This window comes from Leucoraja erinacea, chromosome 7, assembly GCF_028641065.1.
Source record: "Leucoraja erinacea ecotype New England chromosome 7, Leri_hhj_1, whole genome shotgun sequence".
NCBI classification, from domain to species: Eukaryota; Metazoa; Chordata; class Chondrichthyes; order Rajiformes; family Rajidae; genus Leucoraja; species Leucoraja erinaceus.
The window spans coordinates 37,528,420-37,543,716 of NC_073383.1; the positions used below are offsets into that span (position 1 = coordinate 37,528,420).

The 15,297-nt window shown below is 42.9% G+C and overlaps 1 protein-coding gene across 2 annotated transcripts in view; it reads left to right on the forward strand.

Moving 5' to 3' along the window:
* Window positions 1-15,297, forward strand: part of LOC129698888 (sperm-associated antigen 16 protein) — a 705,663-nt gene that overhangs the window by 473,851 nt on the left and 216,515 nt on the right. The gene's annotated exons all lie outside the window — the stretch shown is intronic.

Here is a 15,297-nt window from a genome sequence, read left to right on the forward strand (position 1 = left end):
CATTCCCAGTGATGAGACAGGAGACTGTGGGACAGGTGGGAGGCAGTGTGGCCATAGGCGAAGCGACCGGATCAGAAACTGATGGTTGTGTCGGTATGGTCAGGTCGATGTCGCTGGATGGGGACGGAAGTATACCTGTGCCGTCAGGATAATGTGGAGGTGGTGATGGTTCATTCACAGGCAGGATGTGCTGTCTGTTAATGTAATCGGCTATGCCAGGCCAGAAAAATGCTTTTCGCTCGTTGGACAGTTGCCTCAGCGCCTGGGTGCCCTGCATGGACGGCATCAAAGTAGTTGCTGTGTGTGGAGGCAGGAACTTCAGCTTTGTGCCCTTTATGATAATGCCATCTTGTAGTACTAGTTCATCATGAATGGCAAAGAAGGGCCGGATTAGGAGTGGTAGACTGTATTGCTTGTCTGGCCAACTGCGCTTAATGATGGAGGAGAGCAATCGTAAGGTATCATCGGCAGCAGTCTGGGCTACCAGGTCTTCCAAACAGGATGAAGGAACATAGAAGACAGTCATAACAAGGAAACTGTCATCTGATGTGGATGAATCCTCACAGGTCTTTCATGGAGCACGTGACAGGGCATCAGCCAGGTGCAAGTCCTTGCCACGTTTGTAGTGTTACAACCGTCATACTTCTGTAGCTGTAGCAACATACGTTGGAGGCGTCTTGGAGAGGCGTGTATCGGTTTGTTCAGAATGCTGATCAGGGGTTGATGGTCAGTCTCAATCATGACCGTTTTCCCCGAAGATAAAGTCATTAAATTTCCTGCAAGCGAAAACGACCGCTAGCAGTTCATTTTCAATCTGGGCAAAACGTTGTTCTGTGTCCATCATTGTGCGAGACGCATAGGCAACAGGTCTGTTGCCGTCACCGTTATCTTGGAGGCAAGCTGCTCCTAAACCGTACTGCGAGATATCACAAGTCAGTGTGACCGGTAGTCTAACATCGAAGTAAGAGAGGGTGAGGTCACAGGACATTTGTTGTTTGAGAGTATCAAATGCCCTCTGCTGTTGTTCATGCCAGGAGCAAACAGTGTATTTGTATGTTATCTGGCGCAGTGGGGCTGATAGTTCACTGAAATTTGGAATGAATTTCCCCAAGTATTTTACCATACCAAGAAATCTCTGCAGGCTGAGCACGTCTGTGGGTGCTGGTAACTCATTGATGGCAATGGTCTTTGATGAATCAGGTTTTAGGCCGATACTCATGAACTACGTAGTTCACCTCGTTTACTCTGAATTTGCACTTTGCAATTTAACTTAAGGTTGATTACTTTAGCGCGGTCCAGAACTTTCTTTAAGTTAGAGTCGTGTTCTTGGACAGTTTGTCCAGCAACAAGAATGCCATCAACTATGATGGAGCATGGGTAACCTGCAAATAATTGTTCCATAGAGCGCTGAAATACTTCACTTGCTGAGCTTATGCCAAATGCCATACGGAAAAATTTGTAATGTCCAAAGGCTGTGTTGAAAGTGGTTAACTTGGAGAACTTGTGATCCAAGGGAATCTGCCAGAATGAACTCTTGGCATCTAGAACTGTGGATACAGTTGCCTTGTCCAGCTGCGCTGCAACCTCTTCCACTGTCCGCATGGGGTAGTGTGGTTGTTTAATGGCAGTGTTTAAATCTTTAGGATTGATGCAAATCCGTATTTCTTCCTTATTCTTTTTTGTTGCTACTACCATGGTTGAGACCCAATCCGATGGGTCAATGACAGAAGCAATCACACCCATAGTCACCATTCTGTCGAGTTCACTTTGTACACGATCCCGCTTAGCATAGGGAATCCGGTGTGCTGGACGGACAACTGGGAGGACCTCGGGGTCGGTCGTGATTGTGTACTTGATGGGTAACTTGCCTAGCTTGTCGTCAAAAGGACTTCTGTATTGTGCCAGGATTTGTTGGGTGAAGCCACATGTTGCAGACAGTTGATAAACTGATGTACTGAAGGTGACCAAACCTAGATCATTACAGACGTCAATGCTTAGCAGAGAAGGCACTTTTTTTTGGTCAATAAAGAAGCTCAGGTTGTGGGGACACTCCAATTGGAGGCGTGGGTTCAAATCCCACTTCTGACACCATGTTGAAATTATCAGCCTCACGCAGAGATTAGAACCTATAGTCTTCTATTAGTAATTCTACAGAAGAAACATATTGTGCTTTTGTCTGAGAGAAAGAGAGAGATATATATATATATATATACACACCTCCCCTGGTAACTTTCTTGTCACCTTGGGGCCTCCAGTTAGGTTTTTTGTCATGAAGTTCTTTGTCTCGCCATGCCAGTTTACATACAAGATAGACACAAAATGCTGGAGTAACTTAGCGGGACAGGCAGCATCTCTAGAGACAGGCAGCATCTCTAAGGAATGCGGGACATTTCAGGTCGAGACTCTTCTTCAGACTGAGGTTGATCAGCCTGAAAAAGGATCTCGACCCAAAACGTCACCCATTCCTTCTTTCAAGAGATGCTGCCTGTCCCACTGAGTTACTCCAGTATTTACACGATACAAGATATATTTATTTGTCACATGTGCCAGCGGGCACAGTGAAATGTGATCACCATACAGCCATACAATAAAATAAAGAACACAACACAGGATAGAGTTCAACATAAAACATCCCCACAGCAGAATCAAAAGTTTCCCACTGTAAGGAAAGGCACCAAAGTTAGTCATCTTCCTCGATGTTCACCCGTGGTCGGGGCCTCCGGAGCGCTCCGCAGTCGCCCCTACGGGCAGCCCACCGCTCAGGCCCACCAGCCGGGATGTTGGAACTCCGACGTCGGGACTGGAGGCCAACCTCAGCGGCGTGGACCTCCGAATCGGCCATTTCCTACCAGAGTCCGCGGCTCCCGACGCCCTCAGGCTGTGCCGGGCAGAAATTCACGCTGGCTGCCCTCGGCAAAGAGCCCCAGGGACTCCGCGATATTATAATCAGCGCCCCTGCGTTGGGAGCTCCGCGAACTACAGCTCCTCCATGTTGGAGCTGCAGGCCCAACGCTCCAGAGCTCCAAACGGCGATCCAGGAAGGCATCGCCCACTCTGATGTGAATCCAGTGCTGTGCCGTCACTGCTGAAGTTCTGGTCTGTAATATCTTGAGAAATAATTGACGAAGCATGAAATCTGCTTATCGTACAGCAGTGATTTAATTTTGCCATCTTGAGAACTGATGATGTTTACTTTAGTGACATGACAAGGGCTTTCTTCAGCTTGCCATATATAACAGGTTTCAAAGATGATTTATGATATTGGTCAATTAATTTGCACAGCCAGCACTACCATTGCCCTTGTGTACATCAGCTGTTGAAGTTTGCCATTTTTCTTTTGAGTTTCATTCAGTTAGGCAACGTAATTGGCTTCAACAAAGTGGTAACATCTCAGTGTACCAAAAACAATCTGTATTTAATTGTCTCCTTTTCTCATACAGTTCCATAGAAGGGAGCTGGGGTGGAGAGGTGGGGCACAGGTGGAAGTGAAGTTTCAGGATAACTATTCTTCACCCAAATGTCTTCAGCATTTATAGACATGTATTTGCAGACATAATTAGCACAAAGAGTTTTTTGAAAGAACAGGGCACTGTGGTGTTTGTTGATTATTGACTAAACATTAAGGTTTGCCATTACTGTGGTATCGATAACCAATGTGTCAGAATCTGCACTGGTGTGGATTTGTAGCACAGCTGGCATATTTCTTCCTGTAAATCATGAGGTGCAATTGATGTCGATAACTAGATTATTGGAGCTTGTATTATATTTTTAATGCTGCCTACCTAGATAGTGGGTATTGAAGATACATTAGTATTTTCTTTCATTTTTTCCAAATTATATTATACCATGGGAACTTTATAACCTCAGCACACAAAGCACAATAGGAGATAAACCCCTCATTTGTTGATTGGTGCTCATTGATTTGGCCAGAATATCATAGAGGTTGTGTTTATGATCTGAACTTGACTGCAAAAGGTGGTATGTAGGTAACAAAGATGTTAGCAAAGCACCAGTTCACTTTCATTTAAATAAAATGTGAATTAAGTTCAACCTGATAGTTTTAACTAACCAAATTTGCATATTACAAAACCAATATTGTTGAAACAACCTGTGCACTAAACATTCTCAGAAGGCGTAGTTGGCCTCACAAATCGAGCCTGCATTGATCAAACCTGTTTCTTGCAAGGCTACAAAGTCAATGGTGATCTTCTGAAACAAATTGAGATAGATATAGAAAGTTAATAATATTATGATAAATGTAGGAATTCCCATCATTAGTGATAGATTCAATGAGTGGGAACTAGAAATGAGACCAAGTGTCATTGGTGTTTCCTCCAATTATAAATTTGTCATGATTATAGTTATGTTTAGCCAATTTAGGCTGCCATAGGTAGGACATTTAGCCTCCTAAACTTGATCAGTCATTCAGTGAGATTATAAATGATGCCCGATCTACCCAGCTACCAGCTTTTTCTTCATTTCATTTACTACATTTCGTAGACCAGAATCTTTTAAATCTCAGATTGAAAATTAACAGTTGACCTCGTATCCATTGCCATTTGTAATTGCACTCCTGAACAGACTAGTTCTAATATTTTGTGATGGCTGGTAACCTAGATTTTTCTTTTCCATCCCGATAGTTCCCCTTAATGTCTAGAAATCATAATCAATCAACATTTGTCATCTTATTTCTTCATTTGTATTTCTCTTGAATGTGAGGACACTTTTGGGTGGTTGTATGTTTTTTTTTAAACAATATTGTTCTGTACCTCTGGTTATCCTGGACTAATCTTAGGTGCGTAAGCAAGTTCTATATTGCAGAAAATAGTTTTTTGACTGCTCCTACTGTTATTTGTGGCTTTAACCATTAGCAGATTTGCCTACAGACAATAGATGCAGGAGTAGGCCATTCGGCCCTTCACGCCAGCACCGCCATTCAATGTGATCATGGCTGATCATCCCCAATCAGTACCCCGTTATTGCCTTTTCACCATATCCCCTGATGCCGATATCTTAAAGAGCCCTATCCAGCTCTCTCTTGAAAGCATCCAGAAAACCTGCCTCCAGTCCCCTCTGAGGCAGAGAATTCCACACTCACAACTCTCTGTGAGAAAACGTGTTTCTTTGTCTCCGTTCTAAATGGCTTACCCCTTAATCTTAAACTGTGACCCCTGGTTCTGGACTCCCCCAACATCGGGAACACGTTTCCTGCCTCCAGCGTGTCCAAACCCTTAACAATCTTATATGTTTCAATAAAATCCCGTCTCATCCTTCTAAACTCCAGAGTGTACAAGCCCAGCTGCTTCATTCTCTCAGCATATGACAGTCCCGCCATCCCGGGAATTAACCTTGTAAACCTATGCTGCACTCCCTCAATAGCAAGAATGTCCTTCCTCAAATTAGGGGACCAAAACTGCACACAATACTCCAGGTGTGGTCTCACTAGGGCTCTGTACAACTGCAGAAGGACCTCTTTTCTCCTATACTCGACGACTCTTGTTATAAAAGCCATTCGCTTTCTTCACTGCCTGCTGTACCTGCATGCTTACTTTCATAGACTGATGAACAAGGACCCCCCAGATCCCGCTGTACTTCCCCTTTTCCCAACTTGACGCAATTTAGATAATAATCTGCCTTCCTGTTTTTGCTGCCAAAGTGGATAACCTGCAAAAAAACTTCATCTGCCATGCATCTGCCCACTCCCCCAACCTGTCCAGGTCACCCTGCATTCTCATAGCATCCTCCTCACAGTTCACACTGCCACCCAGCTTTGTGTCATCTGCAAATTTGCTAATGTTACTTTGAATCCCTTAATCCAAATCATTGATATATATTGTAAATAGCTCCGGTCCCAGCACCGAGACTTGCGGTACCCCACTTGTCACTGCCTGCCATTCTGAAAGGGACCCGTTAATCCCCACTCTCGGTTTCCTATCTGCCAACCAATTTTCTATCCATGTCAGCACTCCACCCCCAATACCATGTGCCCTAATTTTGCCGACTAATCTCCTATGTGGGACGGTATCAAATGTTTTCTGAATGTCCAGGTACACTACATCCACTGGCTCTCCCTTGTCCATTTTCCTAGTTACAGCTTAAAAAAATTCCAGAAGATTAGTCAAACATGATTTCCCCTTCGTAAATCCATGCTGACTCAGACCGATCCTGTTACTGCTATCCAAATGTACGGCTATTTCATCTTTTATAATTGACTCCAGCATCTTCCCCACCACCAATGTCAGGCTAACTGGTCTATAATTCCCTGTTTTCTCTCTCCCGCCTTTCTTTAAAAGTGGGATAACATTAGCTACCCTCCAATACACAGGAACTGATCCCGAGTCTATAGAACATTGGAAAATTATCAACAATGCATCCACTATTTCTAGAGCCACTTCCTTAAGTACCCTGGGATGCAGACCATCAGGCCCTGGGGATTTATCAGCCTTCAGTCCCATCAGTCTACCCAGCACCATTTCCTGCCCAATGTGGATATCCTTCAGTTCCTCTATCACTCCAGATCCTCTGGCCACTACAATATCAGGCAGATTGTTTGTGTCCTCCTTTGTGAAGATTGATCCAAAGTACATGTTCAACTCATCTGCCATTTCCTTGTTCCCCATAATAAATTCACCTTTTTCAGTCTTCAAGGGTCCAACTTTGGTCTTCACTAATTTTTTTTCTCTACACATACCTAAAGAAGCTTTTACTATCCTGTTTTATATTCTTGGCTAGCTTACCTTCGCACCTCATCTTTCCATATTGTCTTTTTAGTTATCTTCTGTTGCTCTTTAAACATTACCCAATCCTCTTGCTTCCCGCTCATCTTTGCCACATTGTACTTCTTCTCTTTTATTTTTATACCGTCCCTGACGTCCCTTGTCAGCCACGGTCACCCCTTACTCCCCTTGGAATCTTTCTTCCTCCAAGGAATGAACTGATCCTGCACCTTCTGTATTATTCCTAGAAATACCTGCCATATTTGTTCACTGTCATCCCTGCTAGTGTATCTTTCCAGTCAACTTTGGCCAGCCCCTCCCTCATGGCCCATAGTCCCCTTTATTCAACCGTAACACTGACACCTCTGATCTACTCTTCTCCCTCTCCAATTTGTAGATTAAACCTGGCCATGTTATGGTCACTACCTCCTAAAGGCTTGTTTACCTCTAGTTCCCTTATCAAATCCAGTTCATTGCACAACACCAAGTCCAGAATTACCTTCTCCCTGGTAGGCTCCAGTACAAGCTGCTCTAAGAATCCATTACGGAGGCACTCCACAAGCTCCCTTTCTTGGGGTCCAGTTCAAACCTGATTTTCCCAGTCTACCTGCATGTTGAAATCTCCCATAACAACCATAGCATTACCTTTGCGACTTGCCAATTTTAAATCTTGATTCGACTTGCACCCTATATCCAGGCTACTGTTTGAGGGCCTGTAGATAACTTCCATTAGGGTGTTCTTACCCTTATAATTCCTCAGTTCTATCCATACTGACTCTACATCTCCTGATTGTATGTCACCCCTCGCCAGGGACAGAATTTCATTCCTCACCAACAGAGCTACCCCACCCCCTCTGCCCACTAGTCTGACTTTTCGATAGGACGTATACCCTTGAATATTCAGTTCCCAGCCCTGATCCTCTTGCAGCCATGTCTCTGTAATTCCCACAACATCATACTTGCCTATTTCTCTCATCCACTTTATTTCTTATACTTCGCGCATTCATATACAACACTTTGACTTTGGTATTTACCTCCCCCGTCTCAATGGTCACTATTGGCTCTGACCTTACTCTCTTATCCCTTCTCGAACTTTCCTTCCCATTAATTCGGGAGTCTTTTGTAACTTTTCTTGTGCTCACTTCCCCTTTAACTCCATCTTTATACTCCCAATGTCAATCCCTCCTCCCTCCCTCTCCCCACTATTGGTTTAAATCCACATGTGTAGCACTAGCAAAGCAGCCTGCCAGAACCATATAACCATATAACAATTACAGCACGGAAACAGGCCATCTCGGCCCTACAAGTCCGTGCCGAACAACTTTTTTCCCTTAGTCCCACCTGCCTGCACTCATACCATAACCCTCCATTCCCTTCTCATCCATATGCCTATCCAATTTATTTTTAAATGATACCAATGAACCTGCCTCCACCACTTCCACTCGAAGCTCATTCCACACCGCTACCACTCTCTGAGTAAAGAAGTTCCCCCTCATATTACCCCTAAACTTCTGTCCCTTAATTCTGGAGTCATGTCCTCTTGTTTGAATCTTCCCCCGTTGGTCCCCCTCCAGTTAAGGTGTAACCCATCCCTTTTGTACAGGTCATGCCTATCCCAGAAGAGATCCCTGTGATCTATAAAGCTAAATCCTTGCTCCCTGCACCAGCCCCCCAGCCACACATTCTGATCCCCTATCTCCCTGTTCCACGTGCACAACTATTACCGGCTGTTCACCTTCCCTCTCGAGGATTTTATGAATTTGGTTCGTGTTATTTTGAACTCTGGCACCAAGGCGGCAACAGACCATCCACGAGTCTCAGCTGCTGCCACAGAATCTCCAGTCCGCACCTTGGACAGTGGAGTCACCCACCACTATAGCTCTGCCCGACGTCAGTCTTGCCAGTCGATTCTCATCGCTTGGATTGGAGCCACCGACCTGTCCGCCACTCAGACTGGAAGCATCGTCTGCCCAGATAGCTCCCAAAAGGGTGTACCTGTTTTCATTTGGCACAGCCACTGGGGTCTCCAGCGCTCCATGGTTAGTCACCTTTCTCACAGTCACCCACCTTCAGTCTTCCTGTATCCTTGGCATGACAACCTCACTGTAGGTCCTGTCCAGGAAACTCTAATTTTCCCGGTGCCCCTGAGGTCATCAAGTGGCTTCTCCAGTGCCACAACACAGTCCTTCAGGAGCTGAACCTGGACACACTTACCACAGTTGTAGCACCCAGAGGCACCATCAGTGTCCCTGACCTCCCACATTCTGCAAGCTTCACACGGTATCATTTTACCCGTCATGTCTTCACCGCGTCCCGTCCTCTCCAACTTTTGGCATATTCTCCTCTCCTCAACCACCGAGCCAAATACTTTTCTCACAATGCACTTCCCTCAACTAGTCGCTCCCCGACAGCAAAGCTTGCTGATAAATTACCCAATTTGCCACTTAACCAATTAACCAATTTGCAAATTGAATTCCTCTGCCAATCACCAAACTCACTCCTGCAGCTCCCAATCTTGAAGGTATGTGTTCTCAGCTGGTTGCACCTGGTTTTAAACTAACTGCTCCTGAAAGGGAACACAAAGAAACTCCCAAGAGCTTACCTTTCAGCGAATCACCAAACTCACTCCTGCCGCTCCCGAACTTGAAGCTATCATAGACAGTTTCTCTGATTCATTTTATTGATCTAGAATTTTAATACTGTGTCTGTGTTTCTTCATTTCAAACACTGTTGAACTCGATTGTATTATTTCATTAATATTAGATAAATGTCCATGTGCATTAGACTATTAACAATATCTGGCTCATACATAAAAAAATTTGATGGGTCTCAACCCAAAATGTCACCTATTCCTTCGCTCCATAGGTGCTGCCTCACCTGCTGAGTTTCTCCAGCATTTTTGTCCACATACATTATAACAAATTCAGTATGGTCACTTATTGATGCAGGAACATTTTTTTTCAGATATTAACCTGAACGCATTCTAGAAACTCACTTACTTATTTTCCATTGTCATTTGGTATGTTTATTCAAAACTACATGGAAGCCCAACACCTCAATAAAACTATTCTCTTTTTGCTACATGTTTGTCTAATCTGTACATTCATGTATCCTGCCATTTCACACGCATCCATTAGTTCCAATAATTTTTTGAGTCTTAAAACATGTTCTGTTGTTCAATTCTACCCACAAAGTCCCCACGGTCAGTTTAACTGACATCCTTAATGCTACACTTTCTCCTCCCTAACTTTCCTATAAACTTTCTGACATGATATATTTAGTTCTCAGTCCTGCAGCCTTTTTAATATTGTCATTTGAGGCCAGTATTGTAACCATGCAAAGCTTTGGCTGAGTGTTGGTTCTGCAGAAGAATAGAATTGTCTGTATAATTGTATCACTTGACACCCACAAAGACCAATTGGCTGATAATCCACACATTATCCGCTACCTAAACATTTGTTCTCCTTTTGGAGTAAGTAGATGAAGCCTGCTGGAGTGCTTTAACTAAACTAAGCTCCATCTGCTAAACCCATGATGCCCACCATCAGGAAAAACAATGACAGGGCCTCCTCCATTGCCAGAGAGATGCCACACACAAATTGGAGGAATAGCACCTCACATTTCACTTGTGTACCATATAACTCAGTAATATGAACATTGAATTCTCTAATTTTAAGTAACTACTACTAACACTCCCCTCCCCCTTCCTCCACCCTAGCCATCTAGTTCCACAGTTCCACAGAACAGTTCCACAGTTCACCATAATGTATCCCTCTTGAGATCACATCATCCGTAGCCAACACTTGGCCTTCCAAGGCACCCCCCTGCTTGAGATAATCTGTTGCCGACCCTGATCTCTGCTTGTCTGTACTCGCCTCCAGTTCTTTCCCCCACCCCCCACTTTCAGTCTGAAGAATTCACAACCCTATCCTTTTTCACCAGAGATTCTGCCTGATCCGCTGAGTTACTCCAGCACTTTGCCTCCATCTTTGGTATAAACCAGTATCTGTAGTTCTTTGCTTCTACATATAAAAACACTACCTGCTTCAAGTTAGTTTCCAAGTGAAACACCATCCTAACTTGAACATGTATCCTGGTCACGTTAAAGCAAATTATTCCAGACTTGTAATGAACTCTACTTGAGTCATACGAGAGTTTGCATACATTACCTTTAGAAAGAACATTACATGTAGTGGTTGCCTAAATATCCTGTGGGGGATTATCCTCTGAATCAACGTGTGAAGAAAACCATTCTTTGGAAAGCAGAAGATTTAGATTGCATATGATTATGATTTGATAATGCTGAGTGATGCGGCCAATGTAGATAATGCAATAAAATACAAAAGCAGAGAAATTTAACAGATTGCTAGTGTAGAATCGCAGACTGCAGACACAAATTTAATGCACCACAACCAAGCCACAAGAATACAAAGACTTTTTGTTTCCCCACAGAATTAAGCATCGGTGTAATAAAATGTAAATTACCAATTACTGCTATTAAAGATGGAGAAAGGTGCAAGATACGTGTTTCAAGTGAAACAGCACAGAAGGTTAAAACAATTAGAATGAAAAAAATTGATTTAAACGCATTGAATGCAATCCTGATAAACCCAAATAATTTTCTATTTCATCAACTTCAATCCTGTTGTGAGATTGCATGTTGAATTAGCAGGGTGTGAAAGGCCCTAAACTTCCTGCACTTAAAATCGTAATCAAATCATCAAAAATTCAGTTCACTTATTATGGATTCTGTTCTACACTCAACAGATCAATGAAACTGAAATAGTTGTTAGTGCTGAGCTAAGAATTAAACCAACATCCAACCAATTTCATGATCTCCTTTTCAACATGGCCCATTTTTGGCCTTATTTCCATTCTAAGGAAACCATAATCCACGGAATTTGAGTTCCTCAAAGCAATTACAACTGACTTCCCACACCTCAAACTCCATGATACTCACCCTCATGTTATCCAAATCATGCCATTCTCCATTAGTATGCAAACAAAATCTTCCTTTATAAATTATTTCACTATTTCAGATCTAGCAACTGAAACAGCAAATTTCAGTTCCATGTGAATAATCATACTTTCACTCTTCCATTTGTGATTCCTTCATTGCCCAGTCTCCATTCACTCTACCACTGGCAAAATTCATCAGTTTTCTCAATTCTATTTTATGAAATTGAAATGTTAAGTCTCTGCATTCCTTTTATTCTACCGGTTATCAAACCTGCATATTTTCCAAATATTCTCATTAATCATTCAATATTCATGCATCATTGTTGATATTTTACGGGACATTATTATTTCATTAAAGTGCTGCAAGAATATGTTGTTATTCCAATTGTTGCGAGTTAAAGATATAATTCCATCAACAAACAACATATTTATTTTACCTTTTGGAGTCACAGATTCATGCTGCAAAAAAACAGGCCTTTTGGCCAATAATGTCCATGCTAACCATTGCATACCCATCCATAGTAATCCCATTTACCAAGACATGGTTTGTATCCTTCCGTGTCTTGGCAATTCATGTGCTCACCTAGAAACTTTCTAATTCAGAATTTTTAGTGGAAAGCGAATCCAGTTAATGTTACAAGTCAAAGAAATGCTGAGTTCTTCCAGCATTTATGTTTTTGTTTTGTTTCCCAAATTCCGCAGTTGTATCTGTTTCTCTATGGACCTTTATTGATGGGGGGGGGGGGGGGGGGGGGGGGGGGGGGGGGCAGGCAGTGTTATACAGTTCGGGCACCATGCAGAAGACCTTTGTATTTTAGGTTTTTAGTGCAAAAAGTCATCTCATACTAGATTGGGACCCATTGGGTCCCATGTTCACATGGGAGGGCTAGTCCCCCAACACAAAATTCCACCTGCCCACCAATTCCAATATTGGTGGCCGGTGGGAGGGGGGGCTTTCTGGAGCACTAGTATGGGTGTTGTGGGCCAATGGGACTGGTTTCCAGAGGGCTAGTATGGACATTGTAGGCCAAATGGATTCTTGGGCTGGCAGAGTCACTCAGACCTGGTGGGCTGGCAGCTCAGTCACTCAGGCCTGGTCAGCTGGCAGCTCAGTCACTCAGGCCTGGTGGGCTGGCAGCTCAGTCACTCAGGCCTGGTGGGCAGGCACCTCAGAAACTGCCAGACATTATGCTCAAAACAGGTGAGAGACTCTGTGAGAGTGAAGGGGAGAGGGTTGAGAATCAATTTTCGAAAATGTTCATCTATTTCTGCAGATCACAGCAATGAAAGAGGAAAGTCTATCCTGGCCTGCATCTCACAGGGAGCCAATGAAGGGAGTGAGAAAAATACTGGGGTGAGGTTTAATACTTGCAGGGGGAATACTCACTAATGGGCCGAAGGGACTTCTCCTGGGCTAGTACATGCCTGGTGGGCTGAAGGGACACTTTAAAAGAAAAATCTGAGTGAAATCTCAGTGAAAGGCACTTTTTCTGGACTTTTCCTGGCCTGGCAGGGGCCTTTTGGGCCAAATTGCTCTTCCTGGGCTAATACCGGTATTTTGGGCAAAAGGGACTGGTTTCTCGGCTAATAGGGGCCCGGTGGGCCGAAATGAGTGGTTTCCGGCAGGCCAAACAACTCATTTCATTTCCATTGCCATTTCAGTTTCAAGCACAGGGTAGGCCAAACAACTCATCTCATTTTCATGTTATTTCATTTCCATTGCCATTTCAGTTTCAAGCACAGAGCAGGCCAATCAACTAATCTTATTTTCATTTCATTTCATTCCCATTGCCATTTCAGTTTCATGCACAGGGCAGGCCAAACGACATCTCATTTTCATTTCATTTCATTTCCATTGTCATTTCAGTTTCAAGCACAGGGCAGGCCAAACAACTCATCTCATTTTCATTTCCATTGCCATTGCCATTTCAGTTTCAAGCACAGGGCAGGCCAAACAATTCATTTTATTTTCGTTAAGGGCTAACAAATCATTTATTGCAAGTACATTGCAGACTCACAGTTCAATAGCCTAATAGTTTAGTTGACGCACAGAAGAATCACAGTCGTGGTCTCTCCCTCGCGATCTTCCATAGTGACCGACTCACGTCCAGGCATCCGGGGTTTTCTAGTCTTGCCCCCCACCCCCCCAGAAGGGGCGTTACCTTAATCATGGTGATTGACAGGCGAGAGGACCAATCAGCTGTTCTCAAGATTTTTAAAACATTCATAACTTTTTTTATTTTTCATCGATCGGAAAGACCCTCAGGGCTTTGAGTAAGATGGCCAAAATTATAGCGATATATGCTAATGTTTTTTTTTCTAAAATCAATATACAGCTCAGACAGGAAGTGGTTGTTGAGACTTTTAGTTATATAAATGCTTAATGATTGTAGATCAGCCTCTGTGCACAAATGCAGTCTTTGTAGATTCTACTAATGTTAGCATTTCCCAATGCACAGTTTGAGCTATAAATGCTGAGTTGTAATGTATGGAGGTGCTACATCTAAGTATTTGTTCAGATAATAATCTTGTTTAGACAGGAGATAATGTAGTGTGCCAGCTTTGCAACAATCTAATAATGTCACAAAATCTAGAACATTCAGTCTGCCAGTTTAGAGTCCAAATATAGACACAGAATGCTGGATGGGACATGCAGCATCTCTGGAACGCTGAGTTACTCCAGCATTTTGTGTCCATCTTTATTGTAAACCAGCATCTGCAGTTCGTTCCTACACATAGAGTCTAAATATGCTATATTGAAAATAATCCACTTACATTGATAACTCACCCTTGATAATTTTTGAGTGTAACCAAAACTGATTTTTAAATGTTTTCTTGTGACCACACACATGGAAATTTATTTGTGTAAGGCTTCTGCCAGCAGAGTACAGCACTGTGACAAAGGGCAGATTTGACTTATCACTGGACTACAGCAAATTTAGCTTTGTTACAATTCAATAAGAACGAGGAAATAGGCCATATCAGGACCCATGGTACGTATGAAGCAAATCAAGAAGTGTGAAGTCAACTCATGCTTTAAACAACTGGATTTGTTCTCCACGGTGAACAATGTCAGAGTTTGAAGGGGACGGCAACATCATGATAGCCTAGAATAATGTGACATGATAGAGAGCAATAGCCTTGATGGAAATTGAGGTAAAAATATTTGGCATGCTAGCAAATTTTTCTTTGGAAGTTGATTCATTTAAAATCATTGCGAAGGAACTAGAAAATCACTCGAATCAAAAGCCATTTGTTAAGAAAGCATCAAAAGTAATTTACGTGTTAATTCAGAAGGTCAAAAGAAAATAAGATTTGTGGTTCATAATTTCATTCAGGACCAGGAATTGTACAGAATTTATGCCAAGCAATAAAGGCAGAAAATAGTTTTTAAAATGAAGGTGTTAATAAACTTCCAGTTTATTGACATTTGAATTAATACTGCCACAATGTGTTTGATTATGAGTCAAAATAATGTAGCAAGTTCAGCCAGATACTCTTGTTGAAAAGCCCCACCATACCCATAACCAAAGATCATAGAGCGGATATAATCTTTGCTCATAAACTACTCTGATGATATGCTACCAACACGGAAGCAATTGACAGAAACATGCCCTTTAGC